The following is a 12572-nucleotide window of genomic DNA, read 5'->3' as shown; positions in this document are numbered from 1 at the left end:
AGTCTTCTGATACAGATGCTTATACACAAAATACATTCACACCGAACATTCCCACAGATTTGTCTGGGGCAGTGAGCAGGTGTGAAGTACTGAGTTATCTGCAAACACATGTTACAACCTTACAACCTGAGAGTGGGAATTTAGTCACCTGTCTAGTTGATTCATTGGGAGGAAGTTCTATTCTGAATCAGCTTTGAGACTCCTGCACGTCTGCTAACATGTCTCAGTGGAAAGGGTAGGTTACATTCAACAGTCTTATTTTCAGTGCCAAGGGAAAAGAAAGCCCATCTCCACATCCTGGATAAACACAAGAAAATGTAGTATATAAACAATGGAATATTATTCAGCCTTTATAAAGAAGGAAATCTAGCCATTTGTGACAATGTGGATGAACCTGGAGGACATTATGCTGAGTGAAATAAGGCAGCCACGGAAAGACATACTGTATAATCTCATCATGCATTGAATCTAAAAAGGTCAAACTCATAAGCAGAAAGTAGAATGTAGGTTCCAGGGGCCATGAGGAAGGAAGATGTTTCAATTATTCAAGATAAATAAGTCCTGGAAATCTAATATACAGCATGGTGACAATAGTTAATAATTCTGAATTGTATATATGAAATTTGCTAAGCAGGTAGATCTTAAGTGTTATCATCACAATAAAAGAGATAAAGGAAGGACAGAAGGAAATGAGTATGAGGTGATGGGTATGTTCATTAGCCTCGTTGTGCTAATCATTTCACAATGCATATACTTTTATCAAAACATTAAGTTGTACAACTTAAACATATATAATTTATATATGTCAATTATTATACCTCAATAACATTGAAAATAATAAAGATATGGAACCTTTTCTAAGGTTAATAGGAGAAAGAGACCAGGAAATAGAGATGAATTATATCAACTTTTAAAATAAGAACTTGTTGAGGGAAAGAAGAGATAAGGAATTTTGAACCTCCACAGAAAAAAGCCAGAACTTTTAACCATTCAACATGTCACATTTCTTTCTTCTATAGGAAGCTTTCCTAAGGTTTATTTTCCAGCCAATTCCATGAACTACAGTAGTTGCACTGTATTTTAGTAGGTGGAATATCTCTTTAGAGTAGAAAAGAAGTTATCTCAGACTAATGGAAGTTGTTTCTCTTGAAACATTTTATGAAAGATGAAATCTGCTACAAGTGTTTATGTGACATATGCTACATATGTGTACTATGTGACTATCCATTGTTTCCCTGAAGAGAAAGAAAAACACATAGATACCTCTCCATCTTCATGAACCAGATGTGCCAATGCAGTATCAGAAGATACATTATTTTTAACTAAAATATGTGTATATAATGGTCATACGGTCACTCTCACAAGCCCCAACGTGAGGAGAGGACATGATAGGAAAAAAAAGTTAAAAGAAAAATTTCGTATAGTAAATTAGTAGCTTCTTAGTGGGAACTATTCTGTGAACATTCAAGACATACTTTATGCAGGAACATTCTGTCTGTCTCAGATAAAATTAAAAACACTCTTGTTAAAGCCTGTCTGATCACAAATCTGGATGGGAATTTACAATCTGTTTTGCTGGTAGACAAGCTTTAGTCGAGTTGACCAGCCCATGAAAAAAGAGGATATCCAATTAGACACAGATGGAGGAAAACAAAAACTCACTCTCAGCAGGTATTTTATTCAAATACAGCCAACTTCATTATGTATAAATATTTGAAGTTTAGGAGGGAAATCGAAAAACACAAAGGTGAAGACTGAGGAATAAGCTTTTGTCTAGGGCTTTGGACTAAGACTACGAATTTTTAAATTTTAATCCTTTCTCATTAGTAACTAATAGGAATATCTTTGGGCTGACACTAGATATATACTCTAATTGCTTAATACATGCTGTCATTAGTTTCTAAATCATTGTTCAAATTTACATGTTTAACTGGTTTTTTGACTGCTTCTTTTACCAGGTACTGAAAGAAGTATGATACATTCTCCCTGGATGATGGATTTTCCCATTTCTCTTTGTAAGTCGAATTTTGTTTTATTTATTTTGAAGCCATATTTTCAGTTCAGAACTGTCATTTCCCCCAAGTGAATCAAACATTATTTCATTATGGAGTGAGGCCATAAAATAATGTTATCTTTTTTATAAAAAATCACCTTTGAAGTCTAATTTTATCTCAAAGTCTATTTTGCCTGACGCTAATCCAGCTACTTTCACTTTCTTTTGGTTAATATGTAACTGTGTTTTTCCACTTCTTTTTCTCTCAAGCTTTTAATATCCTTTTATTATCCTTTTGTTTTAGCTAATTCTTCTATAAATATCACAAATTTCGATTTTTAAAATCTCGTCTTCTAACTATTCTAACAGGAGAGTATATTTGATTTATATTTGTTTTGATTACTGACAAAATTTTATTTCTACCATCTTATTTGCACTTCTTATTGTCCTGATTTTCCCATTTTTTCCTCTCTTGGGTTATTTGATTGGGAAAAGTTATTTTTCTTTTTCTCAATCCATTTATCTCCTCTATTAATTTATATATTATGATTTTACAATTATTTTGACGCATTCCATCATAATTAAATTCAGACCAAGTCTAATGTTAATCAAAATCCTTATCTTCCTCTCCCCAAATGTAAGAATCAGAACACTTCAAATCTGATAACCTCTACTAACTCAAATGCTATTGTTTTCTTGTATCTTAATTCTATCTTGTATTAATTCTACCATGACACATTGCATGATATATGTTAGACTGTATTTCACTAACATTATATTTGTTAGACTGTATCTCACTATCCTTCCTTTCTCTTAATTTCTCAGAGTTTCATATTTTTAATTTCTGCCTACGCAATCCAGAAAACTTTCTTTCCCCATCAACAAATGTTTCTTTAGATTTTTCTTCACAGTTGTTAATATCTTGGTTCACCATTTTTTCTCACCTCTTAGAACTTTCCCAAAGCATAATTTTTCTTCTGCCTTAGCATAATCTTTAAAATATCCTCTATGTGAATTTATTAGTGATAAATGTTCCATTATTGTCTGAAAGTGACTTTAGTTTACCAATATTCTTGAAAGATATTTTCACCAGGTACATAATTTAAGGCTGACTGATTTTCTTCACATATTGAAAGGTTTTATTTGTACTTCATAGCAGTAGCCAGGAGACATTTTCTGGCTTGTGAACAAAAAAATCAATTATACTCTTAAAGATGTCTCACTGAATTTCAGGTGGTCCTGCCTGAAATATTTTTGAAACAAACAGATCACCTGAATCCAGGTAGTAAACGTATGTGAGGATTAACTTGTAGTACCGATAATCAAGGGAGTTATTTTCCCCTTCCAACCTATGTCAAAGTTACGTCCACTTCTGTGCGGCAAGGCTAATCCTTGGTTTCCACTGCACTGAAATAGGGGTTTTTGAGGTTCTAGTGCTAGAAGTCTTCGCTTACATTCTTCACTCTGAGGAGGCCCTGGTTTTTGATCTCCTGTCCATCAACCCCTTTGGAACTTTGGGAATGAGAGTTCAGTTCCCTTCTTATTCCCTTCCCCTTTTTAATTAAAAAAATTGAGTTCCTTCCTTTTCTTCATCAAAAAGCCATTATATAGGCCTGAAAGAGGTGGTGTCCTAGGGACACCTGCAGGAGAGGATTAACAACCAGCAGAATGAGAACATTGGCTATGTAAAGGGAGATCGAGACAATGAGAACTAGCTTTCTCATCAGAAGAGGAGGTACAAATATCAAAAGGCGAAAAGCTAGAATATATCTTGTGTTGTTATAATGGAACTAGAGATAGCCATGAGAATGCATGGCTGTAAACATATATCTAGTTAAAGGAATAAATATAAATGTATGGTTTCTTGTGAATGTGAGTGTACATATGTATGTACATAACATATATTTCTGAATTCCCACTGATACGAGTTTGGAAAGAGTGATACCTCAATAACACCCTGCACAGCTTCCAGCTAAACCTTTATTTTGCTCCACTAAATATAACCAGGGATCCTTGGAAAACTAGTGAATCCAGAGCAAGGGCACATGCAGAGCAAGATGAACCTGGAATATCTTGTACCAGATGATAAGGAAGTATGCAAATAAACTTGCATATTATTTGCAAGTACTTTGCATGGCAAAAGAACACAGAAGCTAGCTTAAAGGCACTCCCATTGGTTGAATCTGGGAAAATTAAAGCATGAAAATGAATAGTGACAATAATGGATTATATCCTAATAAAACAGAAACCCAGAAGACCATATGAAAATTAATAAATAAGTATAAAGAAAGGAAACTTATTTACTGAAGTAATGCTATATTAGAAAAATCACCATTTGACAACCATACTAGTAATAATTAAATCTAGTAATAATTAAAAAGAAACATTAATGCATGCTAAAATTTGTTGGTGAAAGGTAATTAAGGAACAGGATTGTGTACAGTCTCTATGTCTTCACAAAATAATTATTGAAAGGGGAGGAAGATTTGGGAGTAACTTCATAGTGGAGAAACCTGGCAGGCAGCATCTGAACAAGGTGACCAAATTTAACACAACCAATAATGTGACAAATGGGTGTCATGTGCCACCCAATATGATTCATATAAAAATACACAATGGGGAACCAGTGATAAGGAAACAAAAGACTAAGTCAAATTGAGGGAGATTCTGCAAATGACTGGCCTAGAATCTGCAAAACTATCAATAGAGTGAAAGTCAGGGACTGAAGTATGGCTCCAGGTTGAAAGAAACAGAAAGACATGACAATGGGTATAATGCATAATCCAGGATTGGACTCTTTGCTGTAAGAAAACACTACTGGGACAGTCAGCAAAACCTGAATCGGGTACCTGGGACAACCAAAAATAGGTTTGTTTTTTTTTTTTGCTCTTCTTGTATCTTTTTTGTAGTTTCAAACTATGTTAAAGTATTAAAAATCAAACCACCTGAATCTCAGGGTCACAGGGTGCAGTAGATATCCTCAGGGAAAACCTTCTCCCAATACGCCTGCTTTCCCTTTGGCTTTGACCCATATGGGTTTATTTTCTTGTCAGCTCAGTGACACATTTGAAAAGATATATGTTACCCAGCATTTCAGCTGTTTTTAGTGGGAGGAGTATTCAGAGAATCTAATCCACAATTCTGCAAGAAATTGTAGCCTCATATATTTTAATATTTTTGTTCATTTCCATTCTATTCTTAAGGAATATCAATGTATATATGATATCTCCTTTGACCTTCTAGCATATTCTATTCTTTTCTTGACTTTTTTTACTCATTTGTTCAATTTCCTCATACCTGTCTTTCATATGCCTAATTCCATTTGTAGCAGAATATAATCTTCAGTTTTCTTTTTGCTAATTCTTCTGTTTTCATTTCATTTCTCACATTACTGAGTGCTGCCAATTTAATATCATATTCACCTTTTATTGTCTTATCTCTACTTTGAGCATTTATTTCAGGGTAGCCACTATTAAACTAACTTTATAAAGATGCTATATCTTGCTTTTTGCCTCATTCATGGTAAAATATTTCTCATCTGAACCAATTTTCAGTTTTTATTTGTCATATTCCCAGTCAAATATTTTTTCTTACACTATTTTGAGAGATCCTATCTAAATTGCTTTATGGTTATTACTTAATTTTCTGTACCAGTGATGTTGTTGAAAGAATAGGGGAGAGCCTTGGAGAATGAAATAGTAAGTAGCTTTGATTTCAGTCAGTTGTCTCTGTACACTTAATTCCTCATCAGCTCTCTGCCAATAAGCAAGTTTCCATACCAGGAGAACAGAAATTCATCCTGGCTGCAGTGACACCCCTCAGCTCAGAAAACATAATGTAGTGATTTAGTCTACTTCTCTTCAGCTGAAAAATATATATGTGACTACAAAACTAATTACAAGCAGCAGTTTTCTGATGCAGGGAAAAACAAACAAACTGGTAATGAACATGGCATGTCACTGCATTTGCTCCTCTATTACTTCCCCCAAGCACTCTGTAGCGTCACCCTGGGATATTCAGGTAGCACAATGGACACACATGCAAAGCAAGGACCTTGTTTTGCTCAAGGAACAGCAGCAAAGCCAGAGTGCTTGTAATGTGCTGAGCATATGTGAGGTGAGGTCAGAGCAACAGGTAGTGGCCAGTTCATACAGGGCCACTGGCCATGATGAGGAGTTTGCATTAAGTTCTAAATAAAATAGGAAACTATTGGCAGGTTTTAAGTAGGGAAACAATATAATACATACCTGATTTCACAAAGAGCGAGCAAGAGTAGAAGTAAGGAGTCCAATTTGAATGGCATTTTCATAATCTAAAACAATACATTGGATTAAGGAGGTAACAGTGCAGAAGGAGTGAAATGGACGGATGCATAATTTGGGAGGTAAAGCCAACAAGACTTGCTGTTGGATAAGATATGGGAGGGGAAGTGAAAAAAGAAGATTCAAAGATGCCTGGTAGTAATTTCTCTAAAAGGGAAAATGAGGAAGTTATGAGGAAGAACAGGAGGAACTTTTTCAGGGGAAAGATCAGTATTTAGAGCTGGAAATAAATATTAAATGAATGAATGAAGGCACATCAGTTGTTCCTCCCAAAGGGCGTATAACTCAGTGGGGAAACAAACAAGCAAGAAGGACCTTTCAGTAAAGTGTGATAACTGGTATCCTTAGGAGCATGTAGAGTGCTATGAAAATGCATAGGAAGGACACCTCAACCATGCTTTGGAAGTTAGAGCAGACCAACCTTGGAGGAGATGACTGTCACCTGAATGAAGAGCCTGTGATGAGGAACAGCGTAGTGCTTTCTGGAAGCTTCAGGCTGGTTGAAACAGAGAACAAGGCAGGAAATAGTAAGAGAAGGGGTGGAGTGGTGTAGGCAGGCTGATCATGAAAAGCCTTTTACACCATATTTAGGGTTTGGTACTTATCCTAAGGGCAACAAGATGTCAGTGTAGGTAAGCAGGGAAACCCAAAACTACACATTCCCCTTCTGCTGATATTTCATTGGCAGCAGCCAGTGACAGACCCCACACAGCTGTGTGGCTGGGGAGCGAGGTCTCCTGGGCACCCAGGAAGGTAGAGGGGCAAGTCAGTGAGCACCACAATGTCCACCACAAGAGGAGACCAGCTATTGTATACATGATACCAAGTATGTGGAGTCATCCCTCTTCAGTGGAAAAGAGACAGAGCTCTGAGTTTTCAAAAATGATCTATAAAAATAAAATTCTAGTCTATGCCTGTGTTTGTCCACTGCTGTAGTATGTGAATAAGCATGTCCATGCTGTCATCAAATCTGTATGTTACATGTCATCAAATCTGTATGTTACATTTGGGATGGTTGATTTTTTATATGGGCTGTGCACCAAATGCCTGAACAGCTGAAGCTGAGAAACAGGGAAAGCCCAGGATGGCTGCCAACGGGAAGAGATTTGCCAACTCTGTAAAGACACTACTGACAGATGAAACAGTGGTTTCAAAGCTCCAAGCAGAAAGCTCCAAGGACAGATGTTTCAGACTGCAGTGATGGGTTCAAGCTGCGCCTCCTGTGGCCCGTGTGTGTGCAAACCAAGGAGAGAACAGGGCAGCGACGGACTGTTAGTGATGGCTGTGACTCTCCGTAGTCGCTCTGTAAAAACTAACTAGGTTTTGATATTACAGGGAAAGTCCTATCTACAGCTGATAATGGGTCTCTGTGAAGCTGTCTGACATTCTTGAACATTCTTGAACAGCATATGCTTTGGTTTCAGCAGAGTCCCAATTAACTCCAGCTTCCACCACCTACTAGCTGTGTGGTCTTGGGCAATAAACTCGAATTTTGTGAGCCTCAGTTTCCTTATCCAGAATATGATCAGCATAATGTGCATTTTACTATGTTGTTATGGGGATTAATTTTTAAGACTTATAAATCACATAATACCATGCTTGCCATGTGGTGAGGGCTCAAAATTAATGGCAGCCCCTACGACCCTGTTTTACAGTTCTCTGTGCTCAGTTGTAGTTTTGGGATATTTCTTTTCTTTAGGCCACTTAAATTCAAAATAACATCATTCCTATTTTAAATGCACAAAATAATCATTATAAACTGAGGAATTTTTGTAAAGTTCATTTTAATGAATCGATCTTGTTCATATAAAAAGTCTCTTTTTTCTTAAATTTCTGACAAGCAAAATCAAATGTTTGCCACATGTTTTCCCATCTGCTAAGAGCTACAGATGTTCTGGCATATGGTACAATGGCACCCACAGACATGCCACAGGCCAAGGGCTTTAAAAACCTAATGCATAGAATCAGAACTCACTGTTCTTGGTGGCTCGAAAAGGTCCCTAAACCTACATCCCTCAGACTTGGCACAGTCTACTGAGGGTACCATTAGGCACCCCCAAAGTTCAGTGCTGCCAGTACTGGAGGCCTGAAATGCAGACAATATGTTCTATACACTCTCCAGGAGATCAGATCTGTTCCAGGGTTCATGTGGTAGAACAGGTTACAAAAAAAGAGAAACTGAATTAAGAAGCACCTGGACATTTGTGTTTAAATAGTATAAGATGTAAAACAAACAAGGGTCAAGATAAGAGACACGTACCGTCGAAAAGCACTACATCAGCGTCTATACAGCCACCAGGTTGCCAGTGCAGGCAAGAAAGAGCAGAAAAGAACAGTACAAGGAATTCATGCCCTGAAAATAGGCTTCAGAGAACAGTAAAACTAAAGTAGATGAAGAAACACAATCCTTGCAACAGTAATGTTTCCTTAATGGATTGCTCACTACCCAGTGTGCTTCTAAGATCCTTTCTCTCATTCTATTCCTAATACTTTTACCATGTACGGTAGGAGTGCAAAAAAGTCAACTTCCATAAACAAGCCAAAGTGTATGAATTTATCTTTTTTCTATTCCCCTCTTTAGTTGCAAAAATCAAGATTTAGCCTGTTTTGCAAGGCAATCATGGAAATGTGTAAAATTAAGAGGTAATTAAAAAGGAAGGCAATTGTGTAGAAGAAATAGACACACACCACTTTACCAAGAGTTGGGTTTTAGTCCTTTCTTAGTCCCAGATGGACTTCATGACTTTATTCAAATTGCAAATCTTTGTGGCTTCTTCTCCTAATCTTACTGTGAGAAGGTTTGACTAGCTGACCTCTTAAAATGTGACCATCCATCCCAGATTAGTCCTAGTTTACACCTATTGTCCCAGAGTTCTAATAGCATCTCCTCTCACACAGAAACACATCCTGGTTGAGTTGATACATGTCATCCAGCCCAACTCTTAGATTGTCTGTCTGAGCTACAAGGTCCTGTTAACTATTCTACTCATTTATTCTTCTATATCTGAAGCATCCATGTAGAGCAATGCTCTCACTGGACAAACAGTAGGTAAGTATGTATCAGCTATCTTGTTAAAAATGTTAAAGAACCTGTTCCTTCCACATAGTAATCCTCTCAGGTGGACTTTTGCTGGAAGTCCAAGTATCAACTGTCTTATAGAATCAAATTCTGAAAAACCTAATTCATATGAACTTCTCAATGAGGCAAGCAAATGCTACTTATTCATTTTCCTGTTAGTAAAATGCATCATTATATATCCAATGGCCTTTCACAGATTGAATTATAATGACTCAATTCTTATTTTCTAATCTTTGCCACACTTCCAATTTACAACTAGTTAATGTACTTTAAAAGTTCAGGATATTTATATGCTAAAAGTCACTGAGAAAATATATAAACATATGCCATTTTCTGTGGAAGTAAGATTTTTTTCAAGGATATGTCAATCTCAAAAATTATTTTGACCACAAATACATTTAAATAGTTTTAACATTTTCTTTCCCAAGTTAAGGAATATAATGATTAATTATATGTATTTTAATGTGTCAGCAAAATTGTATAATATATGTTTCCTGTCTGGAATTTTTTTAAAAGGCTAAATCTCAAACTTACTAATTAAATAAAAACATTATTTTAGCCTCACATAAGCCAAACACATCTATTTCTTGGCCACCTCATCCATAATTGATGATCTTCCTTAGAAACTCCTTTCTTCCCCATTTCTTTGGAAGTTCTGGTTGTCTTCTGGGACACCCCCCCTCTGTCTGGCCTTCTCCAGCCTTCCCCCGACAGGCCACCTCTGGCTTGCCTTTCTCTCTCCTACATTCTTTTACTGGAGCTGCTGGTAATTTATAAGCGTAATAACCGCTTTCAGCAAAGCTGAACTTTAGACATCCACATGACAATGTTGGGGGACATCTACAAACTATCTTCTGCCATCAAAAGAGGAAGTAAGATGAATTATTTGATCCATCAAGACCACTCAGCTTCACACTTGGCACTCCCATCCCTTAGTCTTCCCATTGCCACTATTCCAGAAGAAGACTCAGACGCAAATCTTAAGGCCATTTGTCATCTCCTATTGGAGTTTGTAGATTTACAACTACCAACTCTAAACCTACAAACTCAAATCTGTATTTATTACTATTAAAAAATTTCCTGTAATGATTATAAACACTCTACACCCCATATGTGTCTCTGAAGTATTTTTAAGAGATGGATTTTGTACTTCCAACTATGGAATATTAATAGTTTGCCTATTTCATACTCAGTGATCAAAATACTTTGGAAAGTCTAATAGTCTAGTAATAAATAACAGAAGAGAACAATAAATTAAACAGATGCTGTCAGGTACAATAAAAAGATAGGAAATAAGTATTTAAATAGTGAAGGCTTAACATTTACCAAATACTTTCTCTGTACCAAGTCCAGATCTAAGCACCTTCTGCTATACAAACTTACATAATCAACACAACAACCCTAAGGTTAACTATTTTATAGATAAGGAAATAAATCAAACAGAATGAAAATAACTTCCCAAAGTTTTCATAGCAAGCAAGTCTGGAGATGGAATTCAAACCAGGAGGAATACTACAGTCCTTGCTCTTAGATCATCATGCTCTCCTAACTCCATCAATGGTTTTCAACCCTATCAAATTGAATTTCCACTTTTAAAAATAAATACTGTGTAACTCCTATTTTAAAGTCCTAAAATAAAATATATAGAAAATACAATCTTCCTAACAGTATAACTAAAACAAGAAAAACCCATACAATTCCATAGTTGTTATATGATAAAAAAATAAAAACAAAGCAAATTATAGTAAAATAATATATAAGTCAATATATAAATACTCACATAAAAAACAATGATCCAAATAGCCACAGATGAAGACTGACCCAGGTGTGTTATGTTTCTGTCCCAAATTACATAAGCAGCAGTGCCATCAGTGATGAGATTTACCATAATGATGAACAACTCTTGGTAAGGTTCCAAGTGAAACAACGTAAAACCTTTCACTGTGTAGACAACAGTTGCATTCTAGCAAATTCAATGGGCTTATATGTAAAAAGGTCACTTGGTTCTTCCTTCAGATAATTATAGATTCTTTAAATATATAGATGTCTGGTGGCACTTCTGAAAGTCAGCAGTCCCAGAGACAATTATTTGCTAATCAGGACTCGCCTGAACATCGTTAGACACCCAGCCTCCTGATTTCCCACCCATTAAGTGCCAACAGAGCCTTTCTGCCGCTGGGAGAACCACAGCACCCCTCCCCCCAGTCTTCCAAAACATTGCTTTGCAGTGGGACCGCCCCTGTGGGTACCACTGCTGTAGACGATGCGCTTAGAGCAGAGAAGGCCCCGCCAGTATGAGAGGAAAATAAAGCACAAGATCAAATAAAGGTGGAAAAGTTAACTTTGGAATGTGTAATCCAAGATACACCAGCTTTGAACTCTAAACGAATCCTGGAAAATAGGTCTCTGAGGGTCTATGGCATTTTGCTCCGACCTTCCTTCCCTTCTCACCAGCGTGAGACAGCCCCCCGCCCACAACCACTGAGCACATGCCTCGGGTCTGGCTACTTTTCCAAAAAGATAGCTTTGGAATGGCCTCAGTCTACTGTGTGAAGGGAGGTTTCTTTGCTCTTTTTTTTCTCTTTCTGTCAAACTTCCTCGCCGTTCCTCCTCCTCCTTCTTCCATCATTCCTAGCAGGTATTCGTAGAAAGCAGAACAGGACAGAAATGAGCCCCAAGAACAAATATTTTTGTGAGAAGAGATTAATTGATATAAAAGAGGTCTGTGACTCTTCTAGAAATTATTTCATTCATGCAACAAATATTACTAAGCACCATACATGCGCCATTCACTGGGTGTGGTGTGCCTATTCTCCATCTAGAAGAAATTTATAAGCTCGTGGGAAGACAAATAATAAACAGGAGTTTCAAGATACTGTAATAAATGCCATGGTAAGCCCAGGATGATACTGATAACATGGAGGCTCATAAAAATGACACATGAACTGAGCTTGAGGAGAAAGAAACCAAAAGGACTGAGAAAAAAAAGGGCATTTTAATTCAGAGTGGTAAGTCTCAAAGTCAAGATAACTCGATGGAGTCAGGGAACTGCAAGCAGCTCAGGGCTCCCAGAGGCAGGACGAAAGTCACAGCAATGAGGCGACATGTTAGAAAGGCCAGACCAAGCTAGGTCTCACTTGCCATGTTGAGGGCCATGGGGTCCTACTGCGAGGCTTTG

The 12572-nt window shown here is 37.0% G+C and overlaps 1 long non-coding RNA gene across 1 annotated transcript; it reads left to right on the top strand.

Moving 5' to 3' along the window:
* The first annotated feature begins 1539 nt into the window (after positions 1-1539).
* Positions 1540-8561, top strand: LOC140845415 (uncharacterized). The gene is made up of 3 exons (XR_012124193.1): positions 1540-1671; positions 1959-2015; positions 7371-8561. It is a non-coding gene; the product is annotated as an uncharacterized lncRNA (long non-coding RNA).
* The last annotated feature ends 4011 nt before the right edge of the window (positions 8562-12572 follow it).

Source organism: Manis javanica, chromosome 2 (genome assembly GCF_040802235.1).
Source record: "Manis javanica isolate MJ-LG chromosome 2, MJ_LKY, whole genome shotgun sequence".
Classification (NCBI taxonomy): domain Eukaryota; kingdom Metazoa; phylum Chordata; class Mammalia; order Pholidota; family Manidae; genus Manis; species Manis javanica.
Note: the sequence above shows the minus strand (reverse complement) of the source record. Positions and strands in the feature narration are given on the sequence as shown.